Genomic DNA, 21,882 nt, shown 5'->3' on the forward strand with positions numbered 1-21,882 from the left:
TCCCTGAGTCTGTTGTTTCTCTGCATGGAGTGGGAGGGAGAAGTGGGGCTATTTTCCTTGCTCTGACACCAGTGATTCCAAATGCTTTCACTGCTGAAATGTTCTGAGTAGCGAGACGAGGGAAGCTGACAAATGTCCATAATCTCGGATAAGGAAGTAAAGCATGAAGACTTTGTGGAAAATACATACTTTGAAAACGAAACCTGTTTGTGTTTTGGAGCAAGTTGCGTGCAAAACTTGGTTCCTGTTTGTTTCCTTATGTAATATGGTTGATTTGTTTCATTGTGTCCATACAAACTTTTGGTTGGAGCTTTTTGTTTTCTGTGTTGAGGTGCAAAGAAATTTTGTATCTGAAAGTTCAACTGCTTTTGACTGCTTGAGCTGTTTTTGAGCCTTGGAAGCACAAATAGCATGGAATGTGCAGAGGACAGTTAAGCCATGCAGTCAGCCCTATAAAGGCTTGTTTGCACGCCTGCTCTCAAGCATGCAAATAGTCCACTGACATGCTAGGATGTTTTTGAATATAACCATGTGTTTGTGTCTTGAGCTCATGGTACATTGAAGTGTAAATACTACAGAAACACAGCCATTCTCAGTTTTGAAACAGGTGCATTTTGGCTGCCCTATCCAACTTTTTTTGTTGTTGGCTAAGCTTTTTGTTCAAGGAGAGACCTTAAAAAGTTTCTGAAGGATCAAAGCGATGTTACAGACCCTGTGGGTAGACAGCCCAGAAGAAAAAAGGTGTTTCATAGACCGGTTTGTGCCTCATCTACCTGTGAAGCTAATGTAACTACTGAATCATTTAAAGGGAAGGGAAAATGTAATTATAATAGGAGTGATAGCACAAGAAGGTTACTTCTGTGAAGGACTTGAAAGGGAAGAGAAGAGTGCCATGGTTGAGTAAAGCAGTCAAGGGAGAGTGATGGGATCAGAAGGCAGCATCCAGCAAGCCAGATATTGGAGCTGTATTAACAACAGGAGGAAAAGAAAACACACATGAATGCATGAAACTCAATTATGAATATGGTATTAGCTTGTTGAAAGTCAGATTAGTAAAATCTGGGGTCTCTTTCAATATATGGATTGCTTTTTTTGCTTCTTGTTCAACAAATGATTTGTCGGATTTAGGTTAAGAGCTGATCTTACGTTCTGTAGTGACTGCACACTGCATTCTGCAAATCGGAGTTAGTTTTCGTGCTTTTAAAAATCTTGCAATATGTGCAGTTATTTCTTAATGAGCTCCTTTTCCCTAAAATGTTTGGGAGGACTGTGTCCTTCTCATTACAAAGTTAGGACAGACATTGGCTGTGCCAGGCAGTTTGGTAACTGCCTCCTGATCTTGAATGATCAAACACTTTGTAAGGAGGCAGTTTTCTAAGAAATACACCATGAAATGGAGCAGATCCATAGTCAGGAAATGTCAAGTAATATTTATTCTATGCTTAATGACAAGGTCCCGATTGTAACTTTTCTCAATATGTATTGTAAAAATGCCTTAAAGTATTTTAGCAAGGATGAAATGATGGGGCAGAGCGCATCAGACAGCACCACCTACTGTCCCGAAGTGGGCTGTGGAGACAGCTGTGAGATGTTCAGAATATTCTTCTTAGACTCCACCTGCCCAAGTGTTTGCTGTTTCACTGGCAGCTTGAAGCCTCTCTGAGCAGTTCTGAGGACTCATACAGGGATGTGTTAAGCTCTCAGCAGCATGTAAACAGATTTCAGGAGCCTTCGTTAAAGATCTCAAAAGCTTTGATTGCAACTGCTTTCATTTGGCATCCTGAAATTTGGTCATCTGAAAGATCAGGACTTCCAAGTATACTGTGGTTAATACAGACTTACATATTTAAAGCTTTCCTGAATGAATCCATACATTAATACATAAAGTAAAACATTAACACAGAGTAAAAGTATCCCTCAGTGTATGAAATTATTAACACATGATCAAGCTTTGATACAGTCATCACTCGACAGTCTGCACACCCTGAAACAAATTGCAGATAAGCATCAGTGCATACTACAGTTTTGGCAATATCCAGCCTTTGAAACTGTTCTGACTAAATCCAAGTAAATAGCAAATAGTTCACATGAAGTTTGAAGCAGTGATTCTTTTGGACAACAGTGGTGCTGGCTCACTCATCCCTAGGAGGTGCATTCCTAAAAATAGGATATGAAATGGAACCTAAGGAATAGAAAAGTTGGCCACGAGGGCAGAGAGCATAATAATAATAATAATAATAAAACAAAACAAAAACAACCACCCCCTCAACCCTCAACAAATGAACCTGTTGTGTGGACTTCACTTCTGCTCTTGTTAGCAGTGAGTAGAAGATAGACATGCAAATAAAGGATGGCAACCTAGAAGGAAGGTTTCCAGGTTTGCCGATTTTGAATTAAAAGGCTTGTGTGCCTGGAATGCCTTTCTTGGGGAACTGCAGCAAAGTGCAATGAAGCAGCATGCAGCATTGAGTGCAGGATTAGGGACAGAGCATACCTGTGTGCTGAGCTCAGCTCTGCCTGCTGCTTAGAAGAAGAGGGCCGCTTAGAAGAGCTGAGAGATGACTTTGGTCTTAAGATGGGATTTCGGAGAGTTCAGGGCTGTTTGGCAGAGGAGGTTCAAAGGAGGCCTGGAGGCAGCATGTAAACAGACTCTTAAGCTGTTCAGCCATGTGTGCAATTCCTGGGTGAGAGGCTGTGTTGCCTTAGCTCTCATGAGGCTCGTGCTGAGGAGGTGAGAGCTGCCCAAGGGCAAGGTGTGCTGCTGTTGGCACCATGTCCTGCTTATGCCACAAGAATAACATGCAAGCTGTTTGCAGTGACAGCAAAGCCTGTTTGTATCTGTCTGCAAAAGACTACAAATGTATGCGTACCTGCTATTGGGCTTGGTAGAGAAGAAGATGCTTGCTGGGAAGTGCAAAACTGGCTCAAAACTCTTCTATTCTTATTGGATGTTGAGATCTGGTTTTGGTTCAGATCCCTTTTCCATTCATTCCAGATATTTATTTTATGGCTGAGATGATAGAATACCTTGTTTTTGAAGACTGCACAAATGCACTTAATTGCTTTAAGATGTATTTACTGCTACAGAGTAATAATTCTCATAGCAGATACAGAACTTCAGAAAAAATCTACAGTATATAATGATATATACGTATAATGTAATAATGTAACGAGACTCTTTTCACAAGGCACATATGGCATATTCAAACAGCTCTGTTCTCATAATCATGGCTTTATGATGTGTCGCCTCTTGTGTCCCTGGACATCTTAGCAGGGGCTGGGGAAACAAAATCCCTCCTAGTGCAAGAGCAGAGCAAGTCTGAGACTTTTTCACAAGGCTGAATGTGTACAAACCTATGGGGCCAGATAACGTACATCCCAGGGTACTGAAGGAACTGGCTTATGCGATTGCTGATCTGCTCTCCATCATTTGAAAGTTATATCTGACAGGTGAAGTCCCTGGTAACTAGAATAAAGGGAAACACTGTGGTGGCTTTCTATGATGGAGAGATAGCATCAGTAGACAAAGAAAGGGCATTTGTTGTCATCTTCCTGGACTTGTACAAGGCCTTTGGCATGGTCCCCCACCACATCCTTATCTCTAAATCAGGAAGAGATGGGTTTGAAGGCTGGTGGATGAAGAATTGGTTGGAGGCCATAGCCAGAGGGTTGTTGTCAATGACTCTGTGTCCAGGTGGAGGCTGGTCATGAGTGATGTCCTCAGGGTCTGTCTTGACTCTGGTGTTCTTCAATATCTTTATCAATGACTTAACAGTGGGATTGAGTGTACTCTTAGCAAGCTTGCCCTTTTGATGCAGCCCAAGATGCTGTTTGATTTTTGGGATTGCAAGGACACGCTGGCTCATGTTAAGTTTTTCTGTCCATGAGGACTCCCAAGTCCTTCCTTGATTCTCAAAATATCTTGCCAAGAGTGAGGAATTGAAGGAGTCACTTCAGTGTAAAATATGAACTGCTTTTCTGTTTGGAGTAAGGAAATTATTTTTTCTGAAAATCTAGTTTTGCACTCTTCTAATTATAGGCTCTGACACTGAGTCAGATTCTCTGCTTCTTGAGAAGTGTGAGTAACTTAATTGAGTATCTTAATTAGCTGCAGCATTTATTTGTTTCTGTGATCAATCTGGCCCTGGAACTTGAGGTTCACGCATTGTTAACAGTGATGTGCTCCTGGAATGATTATGGAATGCCTTTGGTGCTGAGGCGAGCAGTAAACACATACCTAGCTGTGGTTTTAAGAACAGGTGGCTTAATCTTTCACTAAATAAAGCAATAATTTCAGCATATTCTGGTGATTACAGATAATAGTTATTTGGGTAATATTAGCTTTTTCAGGTGTGGCATCTTGTTCTAGGTGTTGTAACCTGTCGTTTACTGCTTTGGTGTATTCAGTTTTACTTGGTAATTGTCTTGCTGAAAACCAGATTATATATTATTTAGCTGTCAACTGTATTGGAAAAATGCCAAAAAACTCTTAAACAGATGTTACTCAATAAGCAGCAGTGAGAACTGGAAAACAAGTTGACTCCTTGCTTCATATCTGTTAGATGGTTAATACTTGTAAAAAAAAATCTGAATCAGATCTTTCTGCCTCACTGTGTCATCTGATGGTCTTGAAAGAACAACTTCTGTTAACTTGGCAGAAGGCTGTAAGACATCACAGAAAGACCCTCAAGTTACTTTGAGTTGAGGAAAAGCCCCAGATAGCCCTCAGTTCAGCAAGGTGCTTCTAGATAAAGTGCTCTTGCAGTAGAATTTTGGTGTAATTTGTTATGCTGTGACAAATCACCAGGAGAAAGCTAATGGTCAGCATTTCTTGGAGTCAGACACAGGGATCTTTATTGAGCTTCTTTCAGCAAAGCAGGGAATTGTCTAACCCACTTCTCTCATACCACAGTGTTGTATTTTGTTTGCACTTCCCCAGCAGGGATGAGCTTTACTACAGATATACCACAACCAAGTTTGCATGTATGCTGACTTAGAGGTGAAAGCTTAAACCCAAGTTTTGGACTACGTCCATTTATAATAAGCCAAGTTAAAGTTCAGTAGTTTTTGCAGGACAGCTGCTTTGTTTTAGGCACTGATGTGCTTCCCTGACTACAGGATCATGCAGGATTTAGCGTATCTGTATGTATACAATGTACGTATTCCTTATGGAAGGGGAATTCTATCAGTTCTGTGACTCATCTGGGCAACAGAGCGAAAAGACTTTCCATAACCATGGAAGAAAAAATGTTGGGGTTAAGACTCAAGCAAGGAGTTCAATCTCAAAGCTGAACTTGGGGTCTTCTGAAAAACTCTGGGGACTTGAGAAGCGTTGGTTGTACGCTTGCAAGGCTCCCATGTCTTTTGGTGTAGGATAAGGCTACTCTAGGCCAAACAACTGAGCTTCTCAGCTGCAAAAATGCCTCACTTCTTGCTTCCTTGAGAAGCCAGCCCTGCTTCCCACCCTACCCTCCTGATCATCTCAGCCTGAAAGAACTTGTTGGATTCCATATGTATTATTTTCCCTGTCAGAAAATGACTCCCACTCGAAAAAGGATTAGGGAGGTTGGCAAAGAAAGAGTGAATTTAATTATAGGACAAAGCAGCATTCTCTCCCCCAGGACTCTTGGCTTCGGTTGTCACTTTTGATGCTTATTCTTTATAAGTGGTATCTGGTTGGCTTGTGTTTGTTTTTCATATGATAAGATGGCATCATTTTTACTCCTGTGTTGTTGCTCTATTACACAGATTTTGGATATTGATGGAGTGTGATAAGCAATCCCCAAAATACAATGATTTCTGCTTCTAACCAGAATGAGATTATGGCATGGTGTTGTGATCCCACCTTAGTTTAGATATTGTGAAGTACCTACAGCATGAAGAAAGCATCTCTAGGACTTTTGCAGTTGATAGAAAGATGAACATCTCCAGAGTGTCTTTCAGATGTGAGAAAGACTGGACTCTTCTGTGCACATGTATCTTCTGTCTAAAGAAAAACCCACAGTGACAAGTCCTAAAGACTGCTGGAACAAAACCAGAAGTTACAAATAAAAAGCTAATGCTTGGGCATTGATTCTGTAGTAGTTTTTACACATATAATGTGTAATGTAACAAGATGCAGCATTCTGTGATGATTTTGATAACCTCATGTCATGTAGTTTAGGAATAGTAGTACAGGATGTAGGGCTTGTGCTAGATAAGTGCTAGGTGCTGCTGTGGTGGGTGTGTCATTGATTTCTGCATCTTGGCTCTCTAGCACTCTCGGCTGTGTCTGCTGCCAGCTCCTCCTGGACAGCTGGCCCTGCAGCTGAGCGCAGCACCTGTATGAGGTGCTTGCCTTCCTGACCTGCTCTTGCCTTGGTTCTGCTAGGAAATTGAGGGTCGTTTGTGCCATGGGCTTTAGTACTCCTGTCAGCTGGGGTGCTTTGGTGCTCTTCCTAATAACTGAGGCTGATAGGATATCCTGGAACTTTAGGAAAGCCGTGGGGGATATTGAAAGACTCTCATTGGACTTTGCTCTCTGGGTGGCTAATGAAAGGGTACAAAACTAAATGCGTGTCAAGTCTACCTTGCCTTCAGGAAGTCTATGTGGAAAGCTCCATTATCCTGGCATTTTCTGTGCATGCATAAAAGGAGCTGTAGGCAACACCTTTCATTACTGACTTTGCAGAGAAACTGTCCTCATTAAGCAGATACTGGCTTGCTGGAGTTCACAGCTTCAGTGATTGTCAGCTGCCTTCAGAGGAGGTTTTCTCAACATGTATCTGCTACTGTGAAGCCAATAAAGGTCTTGCATAAAATGTAGAGCAGCAAAACACTTTCTTAGGAAAGAGAAGGTCAAGAAAGTCAGAATAAGAATTCAAATATTGCTTGATAGAACTTGCAAGGCATCCTGTTCTTGTATACTGTGATGGGGCAATGAAGGACCGGGATTTTATCCATTAGTTATATCCATCCTGTAATATTTTAGATGCAAAACCCACTCCTTCATTAATTGCAGAATGGCTCCGATGGTAAAATTGGAGAGAGGTAAGCTGTACTTCACAGTCTTGCATTAAGCAGGTATTGGAGAGGTGGAAGCTCTGGACAAAGACCTTTAAGATTGAGATAATACATGATTCTTCCAAGCTCTTCTGTGTTTCTGTGTCCTCGGCTAGGATGCCTTGAAGCTAATGAAAGACCTTGTGAATGTAATAAATTTAACAGTTATTGAGAAATGACATTTCTGAATCACAGCAAAATAGATGTCTGCTAATAGAAATACTGAAGCACTCTTTGCTTCACCCTTAGCAGAACATCTTGGCAAGGCTGATGTGATTTGTTCCTTATTGCATAAAATCAAAGTGTGACATGTGTCAGTCTTTTAAGTATGAAAAGGCATTTATTGCAGAATGTTTTAACCAAATCTTCATTATTCACTGGGGAAATGGTTGTGTACTGTCTCTCTTTTTTCTGAGCAGCACTAGCTGAAATGTTTGAAACGCCATCATAAATGAAGAAAATAATACTTGCATAAATAGAGATCAGTGGTGCTCTGGTTCAGAGTTTCTGCTATCCAGCACAAAAATTGCTGAGCAGGAGGAGAAAGAAAATGACAAAAGAAAAGCTGCTTGTTGTTTCTGCTATCTGCATTTGCCATAAGAGGACTTGCATAAAGCATTCAACAGACTGTGAGAGAAGTGCATTTTGTAGTTGTAGAATTAATTAAAAGTTTAAATTTGAAACTTGAAAAATCTGAGCATGTCCAACATCCCTGTTTCTGCAACTGGGATAACTGAGACAAGACTTATTTTATTAAGCCTCTTTCCTGTTCCTTGAACCTCATTTTTATCTTCTGCTTCCATACTTCAAACCAAATAGCTATGGTTCCTCGTATTTACACTCAAGTAGATGTTTCTTCACATACAGTAATTACTGCAGAAGTAAAATTATGTAAATTAGATATTTGCTTCATTCTGCATTTCCTTGTATGGTGGAACAGGAAAGATGTGAGTTGAGTTTCATTAGTCCTGCCACCAGGAAGATGACAGGAACTCTGAAGTAAAGAATACTGCTTGCTGGGACTTGCACAATTTCCACTTTCTGTTGGGTACTTCAGGCAAGAAAAGAATGAATGTTATCAGCATTACCCATTTTATCTACACAGAAGCTTTGTCTAAGTGGTGACACATGCAGGGCTGTAGAAAATACCGTGTTAAAGATGTGTGTGGCTGTGGCTTACAGCTGTGCATTCATGTGCTGCCTTTCAATGGGCTCTCATAGCACATGGATAAGAATAACCTCCTCTGGGCTGGAACACCTTTTGCATTAACACGATGAGACATCTTTCCTTTCTGTACCTTCCAAAGTCCTCTTCAACAGCGATGGGGAGTTATCGTGGTGCAGCACTACAGGTGCTGTGCCCCCCTGCTGACTGTGCGCACTGCTCTGCAAGTCTCGATACAGACGTTGTACGTCAGTCTCGTTCTGGGCAGCACCGTCCTTTCCTGCCGTTGCCGAAGTCCCATCCAGGTCTCTCCAGGCTGGCAGCTGCCCTGCCCACGGACCATTGTGCCATCCTGCAGCCTCACCCTTCGATCCAGCCCGCGCGGACACCTGGTGGCTTTTCTCGGTGAAGTACTGTGAAAAGCAGAGTGGGAAAAAGCCCGAAAACCAAAAAAACGAAACAGTCGGTCAGCGTTCTTAGTTTGCTGGAGAAACGCTGCTCCCTAGCGTTCAGTGAAGGGCTGTTCTGGGAGCGCTGCACTCCTCGTATTGCCGTCATCGCTCCGCGGTCCCGTTTAGGTTGACGTGACTTGCAGAGGAGGTAACCGCTGGACGCAGGGGCTTTCAGCAGGTATTTGCTGATGCTTTTACGCAGGCTGTGCTACTTGCTTTTGGCCGTCTACTTTCTGGCATGCCATCTCCGAATGGCAAACGGAGACTAAATCCTCCTCCTGCTGGTCGGAGTGTGAGTCAAGATGAGATTAAAAGATTTTTTTTAATTTATTTTTTTTTTTAGAGATTAAAATGGAATAATAGTAATAAAAAAGCCAAATTTCCAATAACTCCTGTGAGTGCTGAGAGGGACGAAGAGCCCTGTGGGAGCACAGTTGTCTTTCTCAGGGTGAGGACCAAATGGGAAGGACAAAACTGAAGGAATTAGGAGTTAAGAACCTCCAGCAAAGCAAATCTCATTCCTTTCAAAGACTGAAGGTATAATGAGTACAGATTCTTGCTTATGTCCCTATGCTGTCCCCTGCTGGACTCTTATTTTTTATCCAAGCATTTTACTGTAGTGACTGCTGACATAAATAAAACCGAGAATCTTTTATTAAATAGCAGCTGTACCCTAGCGTGCAGCCCTTTGTGTTCACTCTTTTCTTACCTTGCTGTAAGGCTGGGGTGAGGCACAAGCAGAAATGGAGCAGAGTCATAAATCACCCAGGTGTGTGTTTGCCTCGTTCTCACACCTCAGTCTACATCTTGCCAGGACTTCTCAGAACTACTGACTTACCACATATTAACACAGTGGTGCTTGGTGTTGTACTTGATGCTCCATAACACCTACTAGCTAACAGCCGTGGCTCCTGCATGGCATGTAGGTACATGGAATTGCAGATGGGTGGGATTGGGAGTGGCAATGCATTCTTATGCAGTGCAGTTCCAGCTGCAGTGAGAAACCTCTAATGACAGCGATGGTACTTGGTGGTGATTAGTCTCTTGGTGGTCTCAGTTATCCTCACTGCTGTAAAGCTTCTTCTAACATCTGACTGAAGTTGTCTTTGCTGCATGCTGTTACTTTCTGCAGGTGTAGTCACCACTTTATTCCCTTCCTTTGACTAGCAGCCTTTGCAGCAGTGTGTCACAGGACGAGCGAGAACTCATTCTGTAAATACGTGACTTTATCAAGCCAAAAAACAAGGATGGGCAAGGATGTCTGTGTTCCAGCCACAGACAGCTTTGTGAGCTCCATTAGCAGCCCTACTTCTGAGAATAAGGGTCATCTTTAAAAATTCTCTTACAGAGAGAATTCTGTACAACTCTAGTGGAGTAGAGCCATCGTTTCTTTGGTAGCGTTCTTTCTCTTTCACGTTTTGAATTTTAATATTTAATATATTTAATACAATATGCCTACATACAGAAGAAGTAGTTAAAATGGCTGTTGAAATGCTTTTGTTACTGGTAATTCTAACACTTTGAAAGTTACACGCATATCTCAGGGGATGTTAGCTGGAGGCTTTCTCTAGTTGGGGTGTTTTGTGCTGGAGGTCTGGTGGATTAGAGGACAGGTGAATTAGGGAGGTGGGAGGTCTTAGGTGAGGCTGTACACGTGTGGGATCTAGGCTGGTAGGAACACAGAGAGAGGGTTAATTTTTAGGACAAGCCAAGAAAACTTGCAAAATTGATGTAGGAACATAAATGTTTGTTTTCAATTCATCTGCTGCCTGGAACAGATTAAAACCAGCAGATCCCTGCCTTTAAAGAATAGAGCTGGTCGAACTGCAGCTTGCTTCAAATGAAGCAAAATATTGGTGTGGGGCTAGTGTATTCCTGGCTGCAGGCCACACAGAGAGGGGAGTAACTGCCTTGCAATCATTTTAGTCTCTGCCCCTGTGGGCTCTGATGGCATAAAGATAAATGTATTCAAAAATGTGGTTTACATATATATATTTTTTGAGGGGTGTATCTGTAGGGAAGAGTCGTTTCCTAATGCTTCCCCCCTTGCACAGAGTGGAGCTGGGTGCTCTGGGAGACAGCCAGGCACAGCATTGCAGGGCTGTGGGTGAGGGCATTCCTGCTGCTGGCTGGCAGCGGGGGAGCAGCAGGCAGTGGGACTGCAAGACTGGGTCTCCTACTGCACTGAGTCTGAGGAGCTGGGACTTGTCAGCAAGTACTGTGCAGAGCTGGAGCTCTGGGAGAGCATGTCTTAGCAGCTGCAGGGAGTATAGAATATCTTCACCAAAACACTAATACGTTCTGCTGAAATGAGCTGACTAATAGTTTCCCTCTGTCCTGGTTTCCCGCACACACTGCTTTTTGAGTTTGTATGGCCTGGCTGAAGTTGGCCACCACTCAGTAGCAAGGCTAACTCCAATTCTTTCTTGTCTTGTAGAAAACAAGTTTTCTGCCTGCTTGTCTTCAGAAGATGGAGGGTGAATCTAGTTCTCTTCAGGCAGCTCAGCTTGGACAAAGACAGCGAAGGACTCCGGATTTCCTGGTGCTTCACATGGTAGGTGGCAGAGCTGCTGTCGTTGCTGACTTCAGAGGTATGGGTGGGAACTGTCCTATCAAAGGCTCAACATTTGCTGATTCCTGCCAGCATGCAAACTCTGATCTCGTGATAGCAAGTGTTTTTGATAAACAAGTTCAGTAATTCTTTAGGATCGGGGGAGATAATGAGCAAATCTACTTGCTGCATAGAAGGAGGAAAGGCTTGGTTTGTGCTCAATGAAACACATGATAATTTTCTCTTGCTTCAAGAATGAGATTTGCAGAATGAGTGGACGGTGACATTAGAATTGGTGGTTCTATTGTGTTTGGTGGGAAAGTGCCAGGAGGAAAATGTTTATTCTTACTGTAATTAGAAAAGCAGTCCATAGAAAATCTGAAGGTATCCAGCTTTAGATTAGTTCCAGGCTCTCTTGGAGCCCCTTGAAACAATTATCTGTAGAACAGATTCCAAGGAGCCCCCTTTTGCTCCACCATGTGTGTCAATGAGAATAATAATTATATAAAAAAGAAGTAGAAACTGTGGAAGATGTGTATTGAGAATATATTACTTTACAGTCATTATAACCTGTTAAGTTTCTGCAGCCCGTGGGGGAGATGTCTTTATCCTCCCTTTCTGGCCATACATGCCATGTAATGAATATTCTGTTTCTTTAGGCAAAGTTGTAATTACTTTAGCCAAAGGTTGGCTGGTTTTGGTTTTCTTGCACTGGTGTGAAAATGCAGATTTCCTCTATAAAAATTAATGGAATATCTTTGGGAAGGATGTCCTAAACTGCCAGGGTGTGGGTTGCTAGAGAGCATGCTTTACTGTGCAGCTCCACACTGGCATGAAATGAGGGTGCTGCTTTATGAAGGATTCATTCTCTAAACCCTGATTTTACTGTTTACAAAGGGACTTCTTAAGAACTGCCAAATTTGTTGACGAACCTGGCAGTAAAGGTGTAAAAATTTCTTAGAAATTGGGCATTTAATCTGACAAAATGAATAGTCACAATATTGATGCGTGTGCTGTCCTTGTTTTAACCCATAAATGCGGGTTTGGGGAGGTGATGACTCCCACTTGGTTGTTCCCTGAACACAAAAGCACCGGGTTCCCTGTGTAAGCAGAATATGCCTGAAGTTAACCCATACAGTACCATCGTTGTTTATCTTGGGGAAAAACAGAAATCTGCTGCAGGTGTTGTTTTTGATTTGAGATTGTACCTTGTACCTTAGTACTTAGTAAAATTTGCTCTCTGAAGGAAGGACCTCACAGAAAGTCAAAATTCCATGTCAGACCACGTTAGCTCTTCAGGTGCGCGTGGAACTTGAGCGCTGTACAAGACTTGCATTCACTCTGGAAATAAGATGTACATATTACTTTTGTCTGATCCTACTGAAGGCTGTTCATTTTTTCTGCACTTCTATTGCTGAATGAGAAACAGTTGGTCAATAATTGGAGTTTAACATTTAACTGATATGTATAAAGCTACTTTTCTTTGATTCCTGAGGCTCTGAAAATATACATCAAATTATACAGAACATCAGAATCCATAGCTTTTCTTTCTTAAATATTTTTAAGTCAATGTTTTGTTTGAATAGAGCATAAAGGTCAGTTGATTTAATTTATGCTAATAGCAGAGATATGGTTTAATTTGCTGTTCAGTAAGATATTAAGAAAGAAAAAGATATAATTTCAAGTGACAGCTACAGCAACAAAATTCCAGTGGAAGGGTAGAGGCTTGGTATTTTATCTTGCTTAAGTTTGTGTGTTTAGGCCATCGTATGTCAAATAGCAGCACACACTGCAGTGATTGATAGCCCCGTGCTAATGAGATCAGAATGAGAAGTAGATGCAGTTTGATTTCAGAAGTAATTGGTGCAAATAAATAAATAAACTCTCCCATGACTTGAAAACTTCTTCTAATTTGGAGCACATTTATCTGGAAAATGTGTTATCGGCAGTTTTATAATAGATTCAAACTCATTGCCTAAGAGAGGCAGGTCGTTTTCTATGTGTTTATTAGAAATTAGAGGCTATCAAGCTCTATCATTTAGGGGATTTTTCTTCTATGCTGATGTTGTTTTTTTGTTTTTTGTTTTTTTTTTTTAAACAAGTGGATTGTTGTGGAGAGATCTTTTCCTACCAATTTTCCAATGAATTCTGGATCACTTTGAGCAGACTGAATATAATTTTTTGAGAAGCAAAACCAACATGCATGTTTCTAAGTTAGAAAAGATGTGAGTTTTGATGAAGCAAAGAGGTTCTCAAATATGTTTTGCTATGTTTTGGCTTAGCATCAAGAACCTTAGCATGTTTATGTACTTCTACAATCTGCGAAACTGGGAAAAAAATTAATGAACGTGAGCTCTGTGAACTAATAGTGCTAAGGAGCAGTCATTTTACTTTTGTTCTTTCCTGGTTGGAATGATGGTTTCACACTTTTGGTTCAATAATCAGATTAAACAGACAAAATCAGAAAACACTACTGAAGGGTGAGGTACAAAAGCATGACCTGCTTAAGGCAGCTCTTAATACAAGAGCCCTGCTGCATTATTATTGGTGCTGGTGCGTGATGCAGGCTGTTGGCCAGCAGGTACTGTTCTGCACTTTATGCTGCAAAGCTGCCTTGGCAAAGTCAATATTTTCTCTTAGTTGGAACTATTCCCATCAGGAGTAAAAAGAACTATTTGCCTTGGATTGTTTTCTTAAAGGTTGTAGTAGTTAAAATCTTCTTTTTAAGTTAATCTAATCGAATTCAGAAAGTTTTGTTTGTATCCCCCAATGTTTGCTTGTGCACTTTTTGTTTTGCTTTATTCCCCTGTACACACAGTCATATGAAGACTAGTTTGTCAGTGCACAAAGGAAAACAGAACTGATAATGAGAAGTGCACCCATTTGTCTGAGTTTAAGGAGCCTATGGCAAAATGTCCATGAAATGCATGGAGTTCTAAAATGTCAATTGCTTGTTTCTTATAGGAGATACTAGAGCACAACAGCCCTCTTCAAAACCAACATATTCATCTTCTCTTGACCTGCAGTACTATGCAACATTTAAGAGACCGAAAAGTCAATTCTCTCTATTTTGTAAATGTAGTAAGATAGCAACATCTTAAAGCATTCTCACAGAACTGGGAATTCAACTCGTGTGAATTTGGTAGCGTTACACAGTAACCGGCTGTATTTATTTTACACGTACATCTAAAAGAATGCAATGCAGAATGAATCATGATTCTGTTTCAGTTGAGAAGTTTTCTTGGGTTGCATGAAACTGTAGTGAAGAGTCAGTTGTTGGTGGTGAATTTTTTCAACAGGAACAGTTCTCGTGTCTGAATTTATTTAATTCTGTCCAGTGTACATTTGTATGTGAGCATTACATCACAGTTTTATCTTACTTGCTTCAGTGACCAGACCAGGTAGAAATCATGTCTGTGACACCAAGGCCCGAGCATCTCTACTGGTAGGTAGCCCTGGGGTTGGAGAAATGCTAGTCTCAGTACTGAAGTTTTCTTCTGAATCCTTCATAGTCAACACTGAGCAGAAACAACACGCTGGAAGTGAGATGCCATGTCAGGTCGCTGCTCTTCTTCCTGTGCACGAAGGCATTCTTTCTCTTTTTCTTTCCTACCAACAATTTTGCAGTCTCTCTGCATTCCATCTCTCTGTTGGTAAAATGAATTTTCATTTCCCCAAATTAGAGGAATGTATTTAATATTTGCTAAGTGACACCTTCAAAGAAGTGTGCCCAGAGTACTTCAAATGAGACCAATTCCCCGTTTCAAAGAGCTCAGAGCGTGCCTATGTGCACTGCAGAGGGTTGCTCTGGAAGCTGATCTGGGTTGCCTCCTGCTGCTGACTACAGGGAATACATTTCACCAAGATCTGTGAGTGCCTGTTGAATTATGAACACTTGGAAGCACAGAGCTGCAGCGGCACATGCAGGAGCCCTAAGTGCCTGCTACTTTCATCTCCTGATCCGCTTCTGTTGTGCTTGCTGATGGGGACTGGGAAAGTTTGGGAAGGATGATGAATGGGAGCTTACATTTTTGTGCCACATGTTGTGCCAAGGATAGTGAGGAAAGCACTCAAAAAGGTGGTTGTTCATTCAATGTTTCTTGCCTGTGAAGTCAGTTTTTCAGTAAGCGAGCTGCTGAGAGCATCGCCTCTATTATTTATAGGGCAGTGGGTTTTCCAACCTGTGCTCTCACCAGCAACTAGAGATGTGAACTGACCGCAGTCTGGAGTGGCTGTTCTTCCTCTGCAAGCTTCGAAGACAAAGAGCATTTTAAAAGCAGGATAACAAAGTAGGTCAGTATTTGTTGCAGCATGAACACGTGTGGTCTTTAAGACAGCTGAAGACATTCTTTCTGAGAGCCTGCATTTTACAGCACTGAACAGTTTGGCAGTACTGGTTTGGCACACGGCCTTTATGAAAGCTGCATACCTCAGTGCTAAGGGGATTAGAGTGGAGCGTGTTTTAATGAACACCTGTGAAGAGAGCGAACCTGTTTAAAAGAATAGACATGCTGTGCTTCAAAGTAACCCATGGAGAGAAATGTGGAGAGCCATTTTTAAAGAACGCTGTGCAATTTAAGTAATCCAGCTAAAAGAATAAACTTCCAATGCACAGAATGACAAAATGTGAGAGAAAGCATAAGAGAAGGGTTGTGTTATATGGCTCCATCTTTGTTACACTTCTTTTTATTCTTAATCTGAACAAAAGCAAGTACGCTTTGAACCTCCTCCCTGAACAGCTATTCAGGGTGTGATCTCAGCAGGGTTTCTCTATGGCAATGGGATTATGCCCTAAATGGGTGTCAGTTGTACCTGCTCTGTGCTTCTCAGCTAATAGCTGTTCTGATCCCTCAGGAAATGAGGGACTTTTGAGTGAGGATGTAACGATCACATTCACTAAAAGAGAAGTAATAGAATTTTTGCTGACTGACTTTTTTATCACTGTTAATGCTTCCTTATGATGGTAATGAAAACTTTGAAATATTCAGCTGATGGAACGCTTTCTGATGAAGACTGACCTGGTCTGTAAAAGGACGGGACTAGTGACCACGTAATGGCTTTAGGAGTCTGGCATAGTGGGCAGCAGTGGTAAAACACTCAATGAGCAGCATACAAATACTGAAGCGAGGGTCTCCAAGGCTCTTTTCAGAGTACTTATTTTGTGCTGAATCTCCTGTGTAAAACAAGTTTCTACTATGATGTTCAGCTCTCTGAGAGGTGTGATTACTTAAGGTGAGCTGTCTGCAGATTGTCTCTCGTCAGGTTTCTTGCATCTGTTCAGCTGCGAATGGGTTTGGTAATGCAGAAGTGAGAGAACAGCATAATTCAAAACGTGCAAAATGAAGGGAAGTAAAGTCTCTTCTGAATCTGGGTGGAACAGCTTAGCATGGGGCCAAAGGAAGTGGAATTTAACTGAAGTACGAAAGGTAAACCTAAGAACAAACAGATAATTTTACATAAATCCTCCTTGCTTCTGAAAACCTGGGTCGCTGCTGCTCCAGAGCAAACATCTTTTCTGTCCGTATAGATGCTCTTCCCCTCACCTCAGCACATCACACCTGGGCAGCCCACAGTGCTCTGTGGTTGAAAAACACCCCTTGGAATAATAAAACTGATCCCAATGGTAATTTGCTATTTCTTGTTTGGGAATTTTGTTGCTACTTTGAAACGTAGAAGAGCTCATCATGCGTACTGTGTATGACTTACGGCGGTCATGGCGTGCTTCTCCTAGATGTTTTGGTTTTTTTTTTTCTTAAAAAAGAGATCACCTGCTCTTTGGTTCTTGTGAAGTATGTAAATAACCTCCAGAAATGAGGAGCTATGGTGGAACTGGAAAGGTACCGGGGCAGACGATAGCACACAGGATCGATCCTCCTGAAGCTCTCCTCCTGCTGGGGGAGCCGTTCCCCGCACAGCATCCGTGTGGGGCAGCCCTGTCCCCTGGCGACGGCCCGGCTCCGCTTCGTCCCGCCGCGTCAGGGCTAATGCTGAGGCACGGGGGCTCGTCCTGCGCCCGGCTCCAGCTCAGCGGCGCTCTCTGTCCCCGCTGTCAGCCGCGGGCAGGGCAGCGCTGCGAGGTGGGGGCTGAAGCACCACGGTACGTTCGCTTGTGTGTCAGGTGCACCTTGCGGGAGATTAACTGCTGCAGGGGAATGGCGGGGACTAGTTGATGAGCAGCACTAAAAAAGTGGCTTTAACCGACTTCAGCAAGGCTGGCTGCTGTGTGTGCTTGAAGTAGATCAGAGATCTACTCGCCCTCCCCATACCCGGTGTGCAGGGGGAAGCAGCGCTCGTGGCTAAGGCGGCCCCTGGGACAGGCGCTCGGCCCTGGGAAAACAAGATATCACTCAAAGCATCCTCTGCATTAGAGAAATGTGTTTAAGCGTCGGGCTGAATGTGGGAAAGGTGTGTGGTGTGGGAAGAAGGGACATGCATTATTTCAGTTAGAGTTATCAGGTTGAAAATCCTTCATCTTCTGCTGACAAACTCTGCACAGGAGGAAGAATGAAATGTTTGCTCTGGGTCAGGGAGTGCCATAGGATCTACTGACGTTGGAAAATGTCACATTTCTACTCGGGTTATTTTCACACCAAGAATAGAACCAACCGTGCTTATTGTGAATGTTATTTTAATGACCACTGAGAGAAACCAGTGGGTTGGGTTTCTTTTTTTGGCGCCGTTTTCTGCCGCTATGCAAACCCTTTGTTGCCCAGACAATCAGCTGGCGGGTGGCTGCATGCCTGCGCTCAGTGCTGCGGGCCGGGAGCGCGGGGACTGCGGGCAGCTCTGTAGCACAGCTCAATGCAGTGCGTGCACTGGGCTCCAGTCATCGAAATCCATCCCTGCAGGAGATGTGAGCGCGGTGCGGGCTCAGCCCCCGCACCCTTACACAGCTCTGCGGCCCCGGCCCGCCTGACTGTGCGCGTTGTACTCAGTGCTGCCCTCCGTGAGGCTATTTGTGCTGAATGGCAGCAAAGGGGTGGCAGTCCGACCCACGCAGTGTTTCTGGGAGTGTTCCACATACTGCAGGTTTGCTTTTTTGTTAAACACAGTAATGCTGTGCCCATGTTGTGCCCAGTTCAAGACGAAATACGTAGGGGAAAAAAAAGCGAATGTAGCTGCAGTAATTCACTCCTGATGTAGCAATTCACCCTCTAAAGAGAGATCCTTACTAAGTAGGAAGGTTTGATAATTATTCTGTCACTGTTCCTATTGTTTAGTAAAAAAAAAAATCATCCCTGTTTTTGCTCACAGTGTACACACTTTGATATATCTATTCCCTGCAAATTAGATACTAGAACACTGCCAGTATATTTTTCCCCATGAGCATACTGTTCAAGTGAATTTTGGGTGGAAAGTTCACAAGGCAGAATGGGTTCATTTTCTTGTGCTTGCTTGTGTAATACAAAGCTTCTCTCATCCAGTGTCCTGCTACTTGGCTGCACGTGTAACAGCATTGAGCAAAGGAAATATTAAAGAAATACACTCTAATTTTTGTCAAGATAAGAAACAAAAAAATGTTATGGCTGCTCCTGTCTTCATATATAATAGCATACTAATTTTTTTTTTATCAATGAGAAGACCTGTAAGATGCTTACATTTGCATATAAATGTATTCTTATATATGAATAATATTCTTGCAAATAAATTTTTAGAGATCTTGCTGGTGCATAATTTTGCATTTCTTAGTTGAAACATTAGAAAAGGACAAGAGAATGTTTTGCAGGCTGCTGCTGGTAAAAATAATTCTCCTGGGGATGCAGGAAGAGGCTGCAGGAAGGGCTGTTGTTGTACATAGGTTGTGCTGTACTCGAGTGAGTGAAAGGGATGGACGTTGTGCCTTCCTAAGCTGGTGAGCCTGTATCTGGATCTCTTTCAGTCTGAAGCATGGCAAGGTGCTCAAGCAGTCTGTGGTGCTGTTTGGTGAAAGATAGCTAGTGTTCTTTTTTTGCCTTAGTTCTCTATTAGGTGTTGGGTTTGCTCTCTGGGGCGTTGCAAAGATACACTGCCCTCAGCAGTCAGTTTCCCTCTCCTGGACAGCCAACTCACTGCTTGTAACGGCTGTGTGTTTCCTGCCTGATGACCCCTCATGCTGAAGTTACTCTGCCATCTCGTGTGATCAAAACATTGTTAAGGATCTGGCTTGAAGTTTCATCAGTATAATGATAGTAATTGACTTTGTTTTGTTAAATAGCAGAAACATCAGTGCTGTCAGTAAACTTGAATGAATGCTGAAACTCTAGATAAGCTAAAATAGTTATTAGGGACCATTTGGCTACAGAGTGGATGGCTTTGGTGGTTGAAATTCAGACTATTATGATCAATGACCCTGAACCCGAGGTTTCTTCTCACCTTTTTGTTCTTTCTGTAAGATGGGTCTAAGCCACCCTGGAGCAGGGCCTCCACGACACGTGCATTCCTGGGTCATCCTGTTGGCTCCGCAGGGAGAGACAAAACACTGGACTGTCTTGCTGCAAGTGAGCTTAATCCATGGACGGACCATTAGAGGCGTGCTGAGGGAAGAATCCAAACGGCACTGATTTTAACACACGCCAAGTCTGCTCAGATGGAAGAGGCATGTTTAGGCATGCTTGTCATCTACAGTTGCCCAGCTGCCTTTGGTCCGGCCTCCCTGCTCGTGTTTTCTCTCAGCTCACGTCCTAGCTGGGCACGCAGCACTCAGAGCCGGCAGCAGAGCCCTGCTTGCACAGAGCTCCTGCTCTGCAGTGCACCGCCCATCTGCTGCCTTCCCTGCTTGCTTTCCGGTTCACACTTTTTGTCATCGGCAGAGCAGTTTTTTGTTGTGTTAGCTAATGCCCATTTAGCTGACCTAGACTTTTGATTGTTAGAAACTGCAAATGAGCCTTTAGATGGCTAACAGATACTTTTGCAAACAGAAGAAAAGAGGCTTTTTAGCAGAGGGGGAGTACTCAGCTTTAGAAGAGCTGGAGGAACGTGATTTCGCAAATGTATCTCACAACAGTACACTAATTCTTTGTCTGTCTCCAGAGGCCTCGGCCCAAAGGTAGCTGAAATTCTATACCATAATTGCATTCTTTCAAAATTGCAGCTATAAGAGACCATAGTTGTTTCCAGAAAAATGTAAAAAAAAAAAAAAAAAAAAAAAAAAGGGATGTGCATTTTTCTGGACATACGTAGCAAATGTTAGCGTTCAGTCATAGATTACTTCATTAACCTTTGCTCTTCAGAAGCCTCGAAAAAGAGAAGCATTGGAAGGCAAACTAGTCAGAGGGACAAGCTGAGGGTTTCAGGAAAGGTCAGAATCTGTAGAGTTATGTCCCCAGCCTCTGCTCCGACAAACAGCTCCTGCTCTGTTTCTCCACAAAGAAACAAACGGGCTGTGCAGGTGCTGCAGAAGCTGCTTGTTCTTCGTATTTCTTTTCCTGTATGTTACAGTGCTTTTGCGTGGTTTGCTCATTCAGAATGTTTTCTTGATTTTGAACGGAATCTATAGTAACAACTGGAATAAAAAGAAAACAACAGATGAAACGTATCAGACTTTTTAGATGTCTGTGTTAAAGGCAATGGAAGGAAGGATACTTGAGTGACTTGAGCCTGAGATGCTGACAGAGTAGCTTATCAGTGCACCCAGGTTTGATTTGGCTGTAGCTGTTTGATTTTTTGTGCTGTGTTATTTGGCATATTTTGGTATCCACCTACTGACAATAATAAACAGACTGCAGCTAAATGCAGTCTATATTCTGGATTCAATTTTAAAAGTGACTTCTCATGGCCAGGTTATAAGCCTTTAAAATATGGGATCGTAATAGAAACGCTGACAGCACCTTAACAGTCTCTGTGATAGTGTTTCTCTAATGTAAATAAATGGTGCTGCAGGCCTTTTTATTTCCTCTCTCCCCACTTAATTCCAAAGATGGCTTTATCATTCACCAGCTAGGAAACAATCATCTTGTGTGCCTAACCTGCCAGATTGTAGTGGGCTTTTTCTTTCCCTCCTCCTCTTTGGATGTGAAGTAGAACGGGACAAATAGAAAAGATTTATGCTGTACCTGTTCCGTCCTTTAGTGTAGCTTATCCAGAAGACTTCACTGCTGTCCAATGCTATTATGTGCTTAAGTTCAGAAAGCGTGTAAATAAAGACCTTCAATCTGAGCCTTGAAATAGATGATCTTTAAAGAAAATGACATGCGAGCATAATTAAAAGGATGGTCTCTAAAGTTCCTATATATCCTGTATGTTGCACTGACAGAAATTGAGCGTTTTCTCCATGAAACACTAGCATTAAAAAGAAAGTGAAAAATACCAAAGCCAAAAATCCATTCAACCCAAACCAAGCGAAAAACAAAAGCCCCGAAAGTGACAGCAGTGATTTAAACGATACCCGGGGAAATGCTCATCTGTTACATTCATTTAAAACTCCCTCTTCTAAAGCCCGTGTTCTGAGTAGCAATTGCACAGAGATGGGGAGCAGATGGGGCACATTGTCTTCTGTGAGGGAGGTTATGCTGGAGACAGATACCTGTAAGCTGAGGGCAAAGCTCTTTGGCTGGGGAAGGGCTGGAGCGCACAGACATGAGGGCAGAGCCTGTTCTGCAGATGGTCAGGTGCAGTGCCCGGGATTTCTGCTCTCTTCCGACTCTGGAAGCGCCCGGCAGAGTGGAGGCAGCCTGATTCACCGCAGCATGCTGCAG

The 21,882-nt window shown here is 42.6% G+C and overlaps 1 long non-coding RNA gene across 1 annotated transcript in view; it reads left to right on the forward strand.

Annotated features, from left to right (window-relative positions):
- LOC125697575 (uncharacterized) overlaps positions 1-21,882 on the forward strand; it is a 54,765-nt gene that overhangs the window by 27,358 nt on the left and 5,525 nt on the right. Inside the window, exon 2 of the long non-coding RNA XR_007378859.1 lies at positions 11,096-11,212. This is a non-coding gene — a long non-coding RNA (uncharacterized LOC125697575). The remainder of the gene's footprint in view (positions 1-11,095; positions 11,213-21,882) is intronic.

Source organism: Lagopus muta, chromosome 9 (genome assembly GCF_023343835.1).
Source record: "Lagopus muta isolate bLagMut1 chromosome 9, bLagMut1 primary, whole genome shotgun sequence".
Lineage (NCBI taxonomy): Eukaryota > Metazoa > Chordata > Aves > Galliformes > Phasianidae > Lagopus > Lagopus muta.